Below are 16,797 nucleotides of genomic sequence, written 5' to 3' on the forward strand. Positions count from 1 at the left end.
GTTGCAGAATGTTGTGAGGCTGAGCTGTGGCTGCCCTCACTACCAGCAAGTTGTCTTTTCTTTTCTCTTACTCCCCACTGTCTTGCTGCCGTAACCCCAAGGACTCACTGATGCCTGTCAGACTCCACTTAGTATACATATGGTTCAGATTACTGCTTAGTATTATGAACTCACCCACCCAGATTAATGCATGTGGTTTTGTCTATCAACCTGACTGGTGATATCATTTCATTCACTACTTTTTTGACTGTTCTTTTGTTTAATACAAAATTGTTAATAGCAAGACAAACACAGTATTTGTAATTTTACCTTATGTTGAAAGAGGAACAGAAGGGACAGGGACAGTAGAAGTGAGAAGTAAGGGAAGGAAAGAATGCCACATTTAATTGGAAGGAAAATTAATGTAAAGAACTGAAGAAAGGAACTAATAAGTAGAATTAGGGGTAAAATGATATGAAAAACAAGGTAAATAAATAGAAAAATATATTTAATCTTTAATATTTTAAATTGTTGCTTCTGTTGAGTGTTTGATGTTTTAATGATTATTTAGGTTATATTTTTCTATTGCCTAGCTTAAAACATCCTGACATAGACCATCTAATTAAAGTTTTTCTAGGATTATTGGGGGTTAACGTTCTTTATTTCAATCATGACTCTATTAGTCCATTTAAAAATTTCTAACCTTACATTTTATTCTGTGAGTTTCCCCTATATAATGTAGTGTCTGTTTATCAATAAGTACTTATTAACACAGGGAAATAACATAAAAATACTTTATTCCAACCTTCAGGTATTCAGGAACTGGCCAGATCCCCCAAGGAAGTGTGATTGGGTTATTAGTAGAGCTGCAAACAGGTTTGATGGTAACACAGAGAGGGACACTTGCTCAGCCTTAGGGGTTTATAGACATTTCCCCTGGGGGAGATGACACAGCTGAGTTTTGAAGGATGACTGGGACAGCAGGGATAGAGTTTTAGGAGTGGTATTGCTGTCATCAGAAAGAGCATGTGCAAAGAAAGCATGATGGTGTGAAAGCAGTTGTTGCATTCAGGGGACTATAGGTACTTGGACATACCTGAAGTCGGGGTTTTATAGAGCTGTTGATGAAGCATAAAGCTGAGAGGCAGGTAAGCAGCAAGAGTTATGTATGATTATAAGAAGTTTTTATTTTATCTTGAAGGCAGTGAGGAAACCACCAAAGTATTTTGAAAAGAAGTGATATGGCCAGATGTGAGTTTTAGAAACTTAACAGCAACAGGAAATTGATTTGGAAGGTGGCAAGGATAGAATTTTGGAAGTAATGTAGTGGTAAAGATGGGAAATTGTGACGACCTGAATGAAATGGATAAGAGGGGCCATATTTATGATATTAATAAGGTGAATATCCAAAAGATGTAATAGCAGATTAAGTGCAGATGTGCTTACATGTAGGTACAGCTGAATAAACCGTTCTCAGGAGAGCAAGCTGATTTGCAAATGAAGGGTTTATAGTTGTCAGTCAGTGTAAGGGAATAGTGGAAGCCTTGGGTGAGAGTGAAACCGTCCACGGAGAGTACCTGGAAAGGACCTCAGGACAACCTTGTGAGACACTGACATTTAAGGAGTGAGTAGAAGAATGAGCTACACTGCATACTCAAAATGGTAGGGGAGGCATCAAAGAAGTGAGAGGAGGTAAGTAGCAGCAGCATTTCAACAAGGAAGGAGTGGCAGCCATTCTAGTATCTAATGGTATAGTGCAGCACTGTTGGATAGAAGTAAAATAATACAGAGACCATTTAAAAATTTCCAGTAGCTGCTTTAATAAACATAAAAAAGGTGAGACTAATTTTAATAATGTTATTCAACCCAGTATATCAAAAATACTAATTTTAGCACACAATTAATACAAAAATTATGAGATTATTTTATAGACTGTTTTTCATACCAAGTCATTGAAATCCGGTGTATATGTTACACTTATATCTACATGTTACGTCTTAATTTATATTTATATTCATCAGAAATTTTTGGTCTGTATTTTGATTTCATAAGGTTCACATACCCAGATGATTTGTTCTCAATATATTTGAAGTGCTTGGTAGCGATATGTGTGAGGACTGGTCACCGTATCACACAGGGCTGCTGCAGAGCGTAGATCAAGTTGAGGATTGAACAGCATTGACTGGATTTAGCCACTGGGAGGAATGACCTTGGTGAGAATAGGTTAATAGATTAAGGAAAGTAGCCAGATTGCTACAGATTGAGAAATGATGGGGAGATAAGGAAGTGGAGGTGATAAATTTTGGTTACTCTTTCAAGAAACAAGGGTTAGAGGAGGTGGTAGACTAGAACATAGAAATGAGATGATTGAAATTGAAAAGAACTGAGTAGAATTCTAAGAAAGCACTGGTAGGAAGAGGCTGAGGACATAGGAGACTGGGAAAAGTTTTCCTTCTCGTACTACACAAGCCTCTAATATTAACTGATTAAAAAGATATCTAGAATAATATTAACTATTTAAGGATTAGCAAGCTAATTACATATACCTATCACAAATCAGTCAGTACCTGCATAATCATACAAGGTTGACCATAAAAGCAGCAAGACAGAAGATACTTGTTGGTGTATGAATCAGTTGTACATCTTGGGTATACTTTCTTTTAGTTTAGAAGTGATACTTCCACCGTAAAAGTTATAGAGTGACATATTACATGTTATGGATGTGTAACTTGTCCTACAAATCCTTCTGAAAATTATATTACAAGACATACTTCAGTATGTGTTAATTTTATTTAATGAGCATTTATTTAGTGCCTGATATGTGCAATGCTGTTGTAATTGTGGTGATAAAATTTTGGGTTATTCTCTGTTCCTAGAATATCAGAAGTGTGACTGAAACAACCTGAGTGAAATACCTAGAATTTCTTCTATAAATTGTCAAATTCACTAAAAATTCAGAATAATTATTAAATTTGAAAATGTTAGACCAAGTTGTATGAGTTGTATTTTTAGAACATAGAAGAAATAAAAATACCTTTTTAGTTTTGGTTTTATGCTAACCATATGTTAGCATATGTTAATATGTTATGCTGGAAATGTATTAATACAATGTGTTTTTTGGAGTTTCACTGGTAACTGCCTATGTACCATGTTATATAACACTACCTCAATGACTAGTCTTGTACTTTAGACTCACAGTGGTGTCCAGCCTTTTGGTGTCTCTGCACCACACTGGAAGAAGAGTTGTCTTGGGCCATATGTTAAATACATTGCAACACGTAATCACAAAAAACTCATAATATTTTAGGTAAATTTACGATTTTGTGTTGGGGCACATTCCCAGCCATCCTGAGCTTCGTGTGGCCTGCACATCACAGGTTGGGCACCCCTGGTAGAGGCTGGTTAAAGTTATAGGACTGTTTTACATCTTTTTGGAATACTTGGTTCTTGAGCCAAGTATTACTTAGTTTTACTGGTGAGACCATTGAACAGATACCTTTTGAGCATCTACTGTTTACCAGGTACTATGACAGAGGCTGAGGATTTAGGAATGGATCTAAAGACAGCATTATCTAAATAAACTAGATATGGAAGCAACCTAGGTGTCCATCAGTGGGTGATTGGATGAAGAAAATATGATACATATGTGCAGTGAATATTATTCAGCCTATTTCCAACAAAATGAATGGTCCTAGAGGGTGTTATCCTAAGTGAAATGTCAGAGAAAGACAAGTGCCATACAAGCTAACTTTTATATGAAATAAAGAAAGCCCTGGCTGGTGTAGCTCAGTGGATTGAGCGTGGGCCTGCGAACCACACGATCGAGGTTCGATTCCCAGTCAGGACACATGCCTGGGTTGCAGGCCGGTTCCCTGCAGGCTAGTTCCCAGCAGGAACGCATGAGAGGCAACCATACATTGATATTTCTCTCCTTCTCTCCTTCCCTTCCCCTCTAAAGATAAATAAATAAATAAATAAATCTTTAAAAAAAGAAAAGAAAAAATATAAAAAACAAGCTCATAGATACAAAAAATAGATTGGCAGTTGCTAGGGGTGGGAAAAATGGGTGAAGGGGGTCAAAAGGTACAAATTTCCAGTTATAAAATAAATGTCTTAGAGATGTAATGTACAGCATAGTGACTATACTTAGTAATACATTGTATATTTGAAAGTTGCTAAGAGTAGATCTTAAAAGTTCTCATCATAAGAAAAAAGAATCTTTTGTAATTGTGTGGTGATGTATGTTAATTCGGCTTGTTTTAGTAATCATCTTGAAATTTGATACAAATATTGAATCATGTTATACACTGGAAACTTATGTTATATGACAACTGTGCCTCAATAATTAGAAAAAGTCCCCCCCTGTCTGGTATGGCTCAGTGGATTGACTGCCTGCCTGTGAACCAAAGGGTTGACGGGTCGGTTCCTCATTAGGGGACATGCATGGATTGTGGGCCAGGTCCCCAGTAGGGGGGCACATGAGAGGCAACCACACATTGGTGTTTCTCTACCTCTCTTTCTCCCTCCCTTCCCCTCTGTCTAAAAATAAATAAATAAAATCTTTTTTTAAAGTCACATATGCCAAGATATACAACAAATAATTGCTTAGTGCTAGAGAGGAAAATAAAGGTGAGGAAAGGAATGAGATGATGGAGTTTCACTGTTAGAAAGGATAGTCAGAAATGTTCTCCAAGGGGGTGATTCTTCAGGAGAGATTTAAATTAGTTGAAGGAAAAGCCCTATTTGTTTTTTAAAAATTCTTCTTGGTTGTTTTTATTATTGATTTATAGAAATTATTTATATGTGCTGAATATGGGTAGCTTTTTAAAAATTATATGTACTCTAGCTAATTTTTTCCACTCTGAGGTTTATGTTTTTGTGTTTATATTTTCTTATTTTCTTTTAAGGAAGATATTTTAAATTTTATTATAGTCATATTTATCAATCTTTCTTTTTGTGATTAATAACTTTGTGTCTTATTTAAGAAAAATTTCCCTACTCTAAAGTAATGAAGACCTTTCATCTTCTAAAAGTATATTGGTTTTCTTTTCCCATTTGGTAGGTGATCTATGTGTGACTGTTTTATTGAATGGTCTACGGTGGGCATCCATATTTATTTCGCTTCCACATGGGTACCCCATTGTCCCAACAGCATTTTTGCAAAGTCCTTTCCTCACTTATCTATGTACACTGCTACCTTCATAAAAAATTAAGTGTCTTTGTATGTAAAAGTATGATACTAAATCGCTCCAGTGGTCTCATTGTTTATCTATTGAATGATGCTTAATTTTATGTGTCAACTTGACTGGTCCATGGGATGTCAGCTATTTGGTCAAACATAATTCTGGGTGTTTATATGAGGGTTTTCTGGGATGTGATTAACATTAAACTAGTAGACTGAGTAAAGCAGATCATCCTTTTTGTGTGTGAATTTCACCGAGTTAGTTAAAGGCCTGAATAGAACAAAAAGCCTAAACTCTCCCATAAGGGTTTTCTCTATATTGGAATTTAGTCAAGAGTGGTCCTTGAGTGAACTCCAAATTGTGTGTGTGTGTTTTGTTTTTTTTTAATGTAACACATCATCGTCAGGGCATCTTACAGAGAACATCCTGCATTTTTAGAAAGCCAGCTGTCTCAGAGATGATGCTATTTGACAGCGAGATAGATGCAAGACTGGGGACTCAGAAGAGATAGCAGTTCGGTGCCAGCAAAATGGACTAGGGGCCATTACCAAAATGTCAACCAAGGGGCTGACACTAATATTTTGGAAACATGTTTACAGCTCTTGGTAATTTTTGTTGTTATAGTAGTCCCCCTTATTCATGGTTTTAGTTTCTGCAGATTCAATTAACTGGGGTCAAATGCCATCCAAAAATGTTAAATGGAAAATACCAGAAATAAATAATACATAAGTTTTAAATTGCATACTGTTCTGAGTAGCATGATAAAATTTTGTGTTATTCTACTTCATCCAGCCCAGGATGTGAATCATCCCTTTGTCTAGTGTATTTACTCACTACTTTTCATCACCCAGGCATCCTGTCATCTTACATCATCACAAGAGGAAAGAATGATGAATACTGCACACCATTTTGAAAGAGAGCAAGAGACCACATTAATTATTCTAATTTTTAATCTTTAACTGAAAGAATGTTTACTGATTTTAGAAAGAGAGGGAGGGGAAGCAGAAAGAGAGACAGAAAGAGAGAGAAACATCATTATGAGAGAGAGAGACATCAATTGTTTGCCTCAAATGCACCCTGACTGGGGATCAAAACCGGAACAGGATGTCTTTTGGTGTGCAGGATGATTCTCCAACCAACTGAGCCACCTGGCTAAGGCTCACATAACTTTTGTTACAGATTACTGAATGATCTTTTAAAAGGGAAAATAGCATAATTCCTGAAGGCATTTAGTGATGGACCGCACAGGTAAGGTGAAATTCAGGTACGAGGCAGGGGAAGCTAGGGATCTCTCTTCCACGGTTGCACTCCGGTAACACACCAGTAGTGAATGGCCACTGCCTCTTATGTTTCACTTTTTATATATTTATTTTTAATGTTTTTGTGTATCAGTCTGTTTTATTTCCCATCCTCCCAACTCCCTGCTGCCAACCATCAGTTTGTTCTCTGTATCTATGAATTTGTTTCTATTTTGTTAAAGATTTCTCATATAAGTGAAACCATATTGTATTTGTCTTCCTCCGTCTTATTTCACTTAACATAATACCTTCCAGGCCCACTCATACCGTTGCAAATGGCAAGATTTTATTCTTTTTTATGGTTGAATAATATATATATACACACACACATATATCACATCTTTATCTATTCATCTATTGCTGGGCATCTAGGCTGCTTCCATTATCTTACCCATTATTAGTAATGCTGCAGTGAGCGTAGGGATGCATCTATACTTTTGAATTAGTGTTTTGTTTTCTCTGTACAAATACCCAGAAGTGGAATTGCTATATTACATGACAGCTTCATTTTTAAATATTTGAGGAATTGAGGAATCTCCATACTGTTTTACATGGTTTCACTAATTCACAACCCTTTCAGCAGTGTGCCAGAGTACAGTTCTCTTTGTTCTCACCAGCACTTGTTATTTCTTGATTTCTTGGTGAAAGCCAGCCTGAAGGGTGTGAGGTGTTATGTCATTGCAGTTTTAATTTGCATTTTCCTGATGACTAGTGATGTTCAGTAATTTTTCATATGTCTCTTGGCTATCTATATATCCTCTTTGGAATTGTTTCTTCAAGTCCTCTGCCCATTTTTTAATTGGATTCTTTGAGTTTTTTGTTGTTAATATGTATCAGTTTCTTTTTTTTCCTTTCTTATTTAAAAATCCCCATCTGAGGATATGTTTATTGATTTGAGAAAGAAAGAGACAGGGCGGGGAGGGAGGGAAGAAAAGAGAGACAAAGAGGATCAGAGAGAAATAGAGAGAGAAAAACAAAGAGAAACTTCATTGTGAGAGAGAAACATCAATTGGTTGCCTCCTATTGGTGTTCCCACTGGGGATGGAACCCGTAACCTAGGTATGTACCCTAACCAGAAATTGAACCCATGACCTTTGGCGTACAGAATGATGCTCCAGTCAACTGAGTCACCTGGTCAGGGCAAGATGTATCCATTTCTTATATATTTTGGACATTAACCCTTTATTGCATGTATGATTTTAAAATATTTTATCTTATTTAATAAGTGGTCTTTTGGTTTTGTTGATGGTTTCTGTTGCTGTGCATACACGTTTTAGTTTGGTGTCCCATTTTATTTTTTGTATTATTGTCCTTGCCTAAGGAGATAGTTCCAACAAAATGTTGCTAAGGGTGCTGTCACCTATGTTTTGTTCTAGGAGTTTTGTGGTTTCAGGTCTTATATTTAAATCTTTAATCCATTTTGAGTTTATTTTTGTATATGGTGTAAGAAAGCGGTCTTCTTTTTTTTTATTTTTTGCATGTATCTGTTCTGCTTTCACAACATCACTTATTGGAGAGACTGTCTTTACCATATTGTATATCTTTTCCTCCTTTGTCATAGGTTAATCAATTGTATAAGTGAGGATTTATTTCTGGGCTCTCTATTCTATTCCATTGCTCTAGACATCTATTTTTATGCCAGTACCATTTTGTTTATTGAAGCTTTGTAGTGTGGTTTGATGTCAGGTTGCATGGTAGCCTCCCACTTTGTTCTTTCTCAGAAGTTCTTTGGCTATTTGGAGTCCTCTGTGGTTTCATGTAAATTTTAGGATTAGTTGTTTTAATTCTGGGAAGAATGCCATTGGTATTTTTATAGGGATTGCATTGAATCTATATATGTTGCTTTAGGTAGTAAAGACATTTTAACAATATTAATCTTTCCAATCCATGAGCAATGTATATCCTTCCATTCTTTCTTCAGTTTCTTTCTTCAGTGCATCATAGTGCTTCTCCTCTTTCATTAAGTTTATTCTTGTGTACTTTATGTTTTTGGTGCAATTGTAAATTGCAATACTAATTTTCCTTAGAAACAAAACTGATTTCTGAATATTCTGTATTCCATAGCTTTTGGTGGAATCTTTGGGGTTTTCTGTATGTCGTATCATGTCATCTGTAAATAATGAGAGTTTTACTTCTTTCTTTCTGATTTGGATGCTTTTTATTTCTTTTTCTTATCTGATTGCTGTGTATAGGATTTCCAATACTATGTTGGGTAGTGGTGGTAGAGGTCATCCTTGTCTTGTTTCTGATCTTAAGTAAAACCTAAAGCTTTTTACCATTGAGTATGATAATTTGCTGTGGGTTTGTGATACAGGTTTCATTATGTTGAATTATGTTCCTTCTGTGCTTGCTTTGTTGAGAAATTTTATTATAAAAGGATGCTGAATTTGGTCAAATGCTCTTTCTTTGCATCTTTTGAGATGATTGTATGGTTTTTGTACTTCATCTAATGGGATATATTACATTGATTGATTTGTGGATGTAGGAGCAACCTGGCATCCCTGGGATGAATTCCATTTGATTATGGTATTCAATCCTTTAAATGTATTGTTGAATCTGGTTTTCTAATAATTTTGTTGAGAATTTTTACATTTATGGTCATCAAGGATATTGGCCTCTAACTTTTTTTTTTTTGTAATGTTTTTGGTTTTGGTATCAGGGTAATAATAGCTTTATAAAATGAGTTTGGAAATATTCTCTTCTCTCTAATTTTTTGAAATAGTGTAAGAAGGATAGACATTCTTCTTTGAATGTTTGGTAGAATTCACCTGTGAAGCCATCTGGTCCTGGACTTTTTATTTCTTGGGATTTTTTTTTATTACTGCTTTAATTTTACTGCTAGTACTTTATCTCCTTTTTGTTGTTGTTGTTCCTGGTTCAATCTTGGAAGTTTGTATACTTCTAGATTTCTAGATTGTTGAATTTTTTGGTATGTAATTGTGTATTCTTTAATTATTCTTTTATTTCTGTAGTATCAGTTGTAATTTCTCTTTCTCTTATGATTTTATTTATGTGGGATCTCTCTCTATTTTTTTATGAGTTTGGCTAAAGTTTTGTCAATTATATTGATCTTTTCAAACAACCAACTCTTAGTTTCATTGAATTTTTTCCACTTTTTAAATTTTTATTTTGTTTATCTCGTCTGATTTAACTATTTTCTTCTTTCTGTTTACTTTAGGTTGATTTGTTCTTCTTTTTCTAGTTTCTTTAGGTATAGAGTTAGATTGTGTATTTAGGATGTTTCTTTTTGTTTTGAGGTAGGTCTGCATAGCTATGAACTGTCTTCTGAGAACTGCTTTTGCTGTATTCCATAAATTTTGAAAAGTTTAGTTTTATGTATTTCAGCATAGGTTTTTGATTTCCTCTTTGATCCATTTTTTGTCTAGTAGAATGTCATTTAGTCTCTACCTCTTTGTATTTTTTTCCAGTTTTCTTCCCCTGTACTTGATTTCAAGTTTCATGCCATTGTGGTTGGAAAAGATGCTTCATATGATGTCATTTTTTCTGAATTTATTGAGGATTGTTTAGTGGCCTAATATATAATGTATTCTAGAGAATGTACTATGTGTACTTGAAAAAAAATGTGTATTTTGCAATTTTTGGATTCATTGTTCTATAAATATCTATTAAGTTGATTGGACCTAATGTGACATTTAAAGCCATCATTTTGAAAAAAGAAAAGTCCACATTTATGTTACTACCAGGACTAATAAGTAGAGACAAGGACTTAAGCTTTATGGACACTTTATTTAAATACTGGCAGTCTTAGAAGATGGTGGCATATGTAGCCTAAAAATTCAAGCCAACCTTTTTATAAGGAGAAGAAAAAGGTAGGTCAGGGTATTTGAAAAATGGTTAATTAGATAAGAGTTGCAACTCAGCAGTGATTTTCTTAGTATTTCTTTATCCGCTGATCAACAATTATTTACCTGCCCCTCAGTGGAAGGACTTTTCTCCCTGGGATACAATGACTCAGATACCATCTTGATGACTTGCAGATCCCCTGGGGTTAAAGGTTAAATTGCTTGTGACCTCCTGGAGTCACATAGGTCATACATTCTAGTTCCTGGAATAAGAGTTTTCCACATGCATTGATCATTTAAGCCTGTCAACTATAAGGCTAAAATCTTGAGTTTCCCTATCAATTCCCATATGAATTTTCTGTCTGGATGCTCTATCCATTGATGTGAATGGGGCATTAGAACCCCCTGTAACTATTGTATTGCCGTGTATTTCTCTTTATGTCTAGTAATATTTGGTGATATATGTAGGTACTCTTATGTTGGTTGAGTAGATATTTACGATTATCATATCCGCTTCTTGGATTGACCTCTTTATAATTATGTAGTGTCTTTCTTCATCTTAGAGTATAGTTTGTCTCATATGAGTATTGCTACCCCAGCTTTCCCTTCATTTGCTTGCTTGGAATACCTTTTACCATCCCTCCACTTTCATAATGTATGGGTCTTTCAATTTGAAGTGAGTCTCTTGTAAGCAACATATATATAGGTCATGTTTTTTTTTTTTTTTTAAATTACAGGTGGCATACAATATTTTGTAACTTTCAGATGTACAGCATAGTGATTAGACATTTATATAACTTACTGAGTGATCACCCTAGATGGGTCATAATGTTCAATCTATTCAGCTACCCTGTGTCTTTTTAAAAAATGATTATTGATAAGTATGTCCTTATTTCTATTTTGTTAACTGTTTTTGATTATTTTCACAGTTTTCTGTTCCTTCTTGATCTCTCTCCCTGTATTTTTTTATTGAACATTTAATCTGTTTACATATTGGTAAGTATATAGTCATTTACATTTTGTTAATTGTTTTTGGTTGTTTCTGTAGTTTTCTGTGGGGGGGGGGGCTCCACCCCCAGGGCCTCCCCAGCTGCCACGGATGAGAATAAGTCTACCAAGACATGATCTGTTTGGGGAGGAAAGGTGGCCCATCCATCAAAGGAAAAGGGCCTATAGCCTTTTCCTCAATGGGCTTTTATTGAGTTCCTTTCGCACAGGAATACAGGTAAAGCTCATTTATACCTGTCAGGCAATAATCATGAAACAATAGATAACAAAGAACTCTGAGGGCCTATTTTGAGTCAGGGTCAGATAGCTAAAGGGCCATAAAACTTTGAGGAACAAACTCACTTCTTGCTTGGATTCTTATTTAATTGAAAGCATTCTAAACAAAGTAGGTTTCACAGGATTTTACATATTCTTTCTTAGGCTTAATTGCCCTAGGGAACCTGCCCTGTCCAGCACAGGACTGTACTCACCACCAGCATTGTTTCAGGTTTAAGGCATTGTCTCAGGCTTGAGTCAGGTAGGGGTAGTAAGGCAGCCAAGAGGTTAGGAGACTTGTTGCAAACAGAATGAGGACTCAGGCTATGTCAAAGCTGAGGGGCAAGGGTCCATCATCCACTTTTGTTGTAGCCCCCCAAGCCCTTGGGGCCTTCCTGTGATCATGCCTGTCTTAGGTCATCCCCCCTCTACACCTTGGAGAATGTTACCCATCATTGGTTAACCAATCAAGCATTGGGGGCCAGTTATGGATGAAGCAAAAGAAATAGAAGTGGCCCCCCTGCCAGGGAGATAAGCTTTGTCTCCTTAGTGGCTTATGATCCAAAGGTCGCTCACTCAGCCTTAGCCACGGCGGGGGTTGGAGGGTGGTTACAGCTTCTGAAACCAGGCAGGGTGGTTCCCAACAGTTCCCTGTTCCTTTCTTCTCCTCTGGATCTTTCCCTCTATAGTGCTTTGTTTGGGGCTCCTTTCTTGTAATTGTTTGTATATCTTTTGTATATTTTTGATTTGTTATCATGATGTTTATGTATATCATTCTTTATCTATAGCAGTGTATTTTAATATAATGGGCATTTACATTTGAATATATTCTACAAGGACTATGTTTTTACTATTTCTTCACACTTTTATGTTATTGATGTCATGTTTTAGATATTTTTGTGTTGTGTATCTTCTATTTACTGTAGCTTGAGTTGAGTTTGATAATTTTTTTCTTTTGTCCTTCATAGTAGCTTTTTACATGTCTGATTCACTGTATTTATTAAATATTTGGCTTTAATTGTGAGATTATTCCCTTTCTAATATTTTCTTATTTCTGGTTATAGCCTTTCTTTTAACATTTCCAGTAAACCTGGTTTAATGGTGAAGAACTCCTTTAGTTTTTCTCTGTCTGAAAAACCTTTATATCTTGTTCAATTCTGAATAATAAAGGACTGGCCATATAAATTTCTTTTCAAAATATCCTTTACTTTGATTTATATCTTTTGTGAAAATTCCTCTTTAAGTCAATTATGAGCTTCATACCCCATTATTCTCCACATTGTGAACTTTCAAATACAGTGTAACCTTGATGTAATAAATCATTATTTTTAAAAAGTTTCTTTACAACCACTTTTTGAAAAGCCAACATGACCTAGCTATTTTATGGACTTGGCTTTTAGCTTTTGCAAATATTGTATATGGACTATCTCAGGAAAAAAAAAAGCACCAGGATAAACTAATGTTTTAAAAATAGTATTTGTTAATACTTGTAGAATTCAAATGTGCAGACCTAAAATTGAATAAAATAAAAAGTCAGAGGTTTTTTTAAAATTGAGTGACATTACAAAAAATGTTCTCCTAATAAGGTTAAACAATTTTGCACTTGAAATGATGTTTTTTAAATTCATCCATGGCCTAGATGCAATGAAGAAAGCAAGATATGTGCTTCCCTAGACTCCTCACCCATTAAAACAACTTTGACCTGGTAAAACTACTTGCATGAAAAACATTTAGGCTTCATGCTAGGTGCTAATGGCCTGTACCAGCCAGGGGCCCAAAGCTCACACAATATGTCACGGTGGTTCAGTAGACAGAATTATTTCAGTGTCTTCCAAACTTCTGGGGGCACCAGAGGGCTGAACTTTCTTTGTGGTGGCCTTGAAAGAATACCCTCATTGATTTCTGAATTGAATGCTAAAAAAGAAAAACTGTTTTCACTAATATAATTAAGGAAGCAACTATTTCTACAATATATTGTAGCTTACCAGACATTAAATTCCACAGAATTGGGCCATGTCTGTTTTTTGTTCAGAATTGTATTTCTAGCTCATAGCAGGCACAAAATAAAAAAGGCAAAGCATGAATAAAATTAACTACATTTTAATCACTCACAGTATTGTGTATTCTTTTTCCTAAAATGTAGATTACCCAGACTTTTATGTTCTACTTTGTGATGAATATATTACAGAACCAAATATAGAAAGAACCGTGAAGAAAGGTATAAATTGGGGTGTGTGTGTGGGTGTATGCTGACAAGTCCTAAGCTTATATATCCAGGCCAAACCTCTCCCCCAAGCACCACACTCCTGTCTGATTTTTTCTTTTAAGAAAAAAGTTTAAATTTATTTTTAGAGAGAGGGGAAGAGAGGAAGAGAAACATGTGTGAGAGATACATCCATTGGTTGTCTCTCTCATATGCCCAACGGGGGACCTGGACCACAACCCCGGCATGTGTCCTGACTGGGAATTGAACCAGCTTCCTTTTGGTTCACAGGCTGTCCCTCTGTCCACTGAGCCACACCAGCCAGGACACGACTGTCTGATATGTTCATTTGGATGTCTGAATATAAATTAAACATATCCAAAATGAAGTTTTGTCTTTTTCCTGAAATTTGTTCTTCCTACAGGCGTCCCTTAACCCAGTTAGTAACAACCTTTATTCTTTCTGTTTCTCAGGTCAGAAACCCTGGAATCATCTATGGCTACTCCTTTCTTCTTACAACTCACATCCAATCTGTCAACAAATCTGTCAGTTCTATCTATGAAATATACCCAGGATCTGACTACTTCCCACCAGGTTCAACCCTCTGCTTCAACCCTTCTCCTTCTACTTATAGTCAACCCACCATCACCCCTCATGAGGACCATTGCAGTTTACCTTATGGTCTTAGTCCAAATGATCTTTTAGAATGTACCTCTGCTCAAGGTCTTCCGGTGGTTTCCTGTGTCATTCAGAGTGAACTGAAAAGTCTGTACTTGACTTACAAGGCCCTCTACAGTCTGACCCCATGTGACTTTGGTGATACTCTACCCCATTTTCTCATCTCACTCCAGCCACACTGGCCTCCTTGCTGTTCCTCGTGGTTACCCAGAAACTTCCTCACTGGGATTTATGCAACTGTTTTCACAGCTCTTCCCCAGGGAGCCACATGACTTCTTGCACCTCTTTTAGGGCACTGCTCAAATATCACCTTCTCTGAGAGCCCTTCCTCATCACCCTGTCTCAGGTGTGCACTATCCCTGTTTTGATTCATTTTTCTTCTTAGTGCTGATTACCCCCTGCCATACGGATTCTTTTTCTCTTCTCATTACCTCCCAACTAGGTTACAAGTTCCATTAGAACAGAGACTTTTTTGAAGCCTAGAAAAAGTGTCCAGCACATAGTAAGCTTTCAGTAATTATTGGCTAAATGAGTATAATTTGAAATGGTGAAACCTCGTGGTGGTAGTGTGCTTCCTACTTGGAGGAAGAAAAGGAGCAGACAGAAAGTTGGGCATGGTCAAGAAAAATTATTTCAGTTGGACTGAAAAATAAATACTTGTGGAGGGAACTAGAAATTAGAAAAAGAGTGTGGGGGCAATTTTGGAGGGCCATGAGCGCTGACTTGTGTGTTTGCCTGTAATTGAGTGGTGTAGGGCAGCTGAAGGAGCTACTGAAAGTATTTAACTGCGGCATTAAGAGAGGTGTGTTTGTCATGATGAATATACCTTCTTGCCTTCTCCCTTGCTCTCTAGTTTTCCTTAATTCTTTATTTATTCACTTATTCCTTAAATATATTCTAAATACCAACTGTTTACAAGCATATTTGGGGGAATATAAAGATCTTGCCTTTAAGAATCAAATAGTTGTATTACAGTACAACAAGTGAAGAAATAGAACAAGATATAGGAGGTACAGTGATAGCCCAAAGACAGGGGGAAAGCTTTGTTGAGAGAAGATTAGGGAGTTTGCAGGGGTGAGCAGAAATGTTTCCAGAAGATGATAGCTGAACTTTGCATCATGAGGTCTGAGTTTCCAGGTAAGCAGAGGCACATGCCATGCATGGAACTGGGAGAACTTAAAGTAATTGTGGAACATTTATGAAAGTAGATCAAGAAGAAGCCAGAAACGGTCTTTCTGCTAATAACAGTTAAGAAGGGGCTGTCCCGTTTATCATATACTACTTGTAAATGAGAGTTAAAAAGGGCCGTATCCGACATAGTCCAAATGGCTCATACTGAAAACATTTACTTAACCTGAAAGGCAAGGATTTTAGTTGGTAGAGTTTAAATGGTGGTAGCAGGGTTCAGGGCAGATTATATAAATATAAATATAAATATAAATAAGATAGTGGATTTGGTATTGAAAATACATTTGAGAATACAGGAGGGCAAGACTTGGTACTGATTAGTTGTTAGGGAAAGGAGAGAAGAGCAGTTAAGGGAAATGCTGAAATTTTAGGGAACTAATAAATGTTATCTGTCACCTCCCTAGTTAGGAACCAGTTGATACAAGATATTGGGGATAGACAGTTGGAAATGAAAGCATTAATCTTAAAACAGATTCAAGAATGTAACATGTCTTTAGGTCAGTTGGGCCTCTCTAGATATGGTAGATAAACGAGTCAAACACAGCTAAGCCAAGGAATAAGCTTGGCATCGAATAAGCTTGTGGCTAAGCATGTTGCAACAGAAGATCAGAACACATCCTTTCTACAGGTAAGGCAAGTCAGACGGCCAGAGGAGCAGTGTGTGTAGTACTGGGCATTTTAATCAAGTAGGTCAGTTCTTTTGAAGAGGAGAGAGTAAGGGGATTGAGATGATGTTATAGGTTGGGCTCTCTGGAAACAATGGCTTTGAGATGGAGGCTAGTGTACACGGAATGCTTTGGGGAGCGACAGCCATTGGGTGGAGGAAAGGAGGCAGGATTGTGTAGAAGGAAAAGTTTAGCCGCAGTGCAGTCCTAACAGAAACCTCTGTTGTTCCTAGATCACAGAGATGGGAGACCCCTTAGAGCTTTCCACATTGGGACAGGAGGGCAAGGCCTTTATACCTCTTTATCCATCAGTCACTGGGATGTGGCCACCTTGGGAAGGGAGTATTATCTCGGCTGAAGCAGAGACAGCTGAGGTTGCTATGGATATGACATGACAACATTTTTCAGAGATTCCCAAACTGTTCTTTCTCTTCTTTTCTCTGCTGGGGAGTGGGTTTGATATTCTGTCTTCTCTGGAAACATAAGGATTGGGAAATTTTGTTTCACTCTAAGAGGGAACAGTTTTTGGACATGGGC

At 36.5% G+C, this 16,797-nt stretch overlaps 1 protein-coding gene across 2 annotated transcripts in view; it reads left to right on the forward strand.

Moving 5' to 3' along the window:
• The window catches only part of FANCC (FA complementation group C), a 196,985-nt gene that overhangs the window by 19,923 nt on the left and 160,265 nt on the right, over positions 1-16,797 (forward strand). The gene's annotated exons all lie outside the window — the stretch shown is intronic.

This window comes from Sturnira hondurensis, unplaced genomic scaffold (assembly GCF_014824575.4).
Source record: "Sturnira hondurensis isolate 20B ecotype Veracruz unplaced genomic scaffold, ASM1482457v3 Scaffold0008860, whole genome shotgun sequence".
Classification (NCBI taxonomy): Eukaryota; Metazoa; Chordata; class Mammalia; order Chiroptera; family Phyllostomidae; genus Sturnira; species Sturnira hondurensis.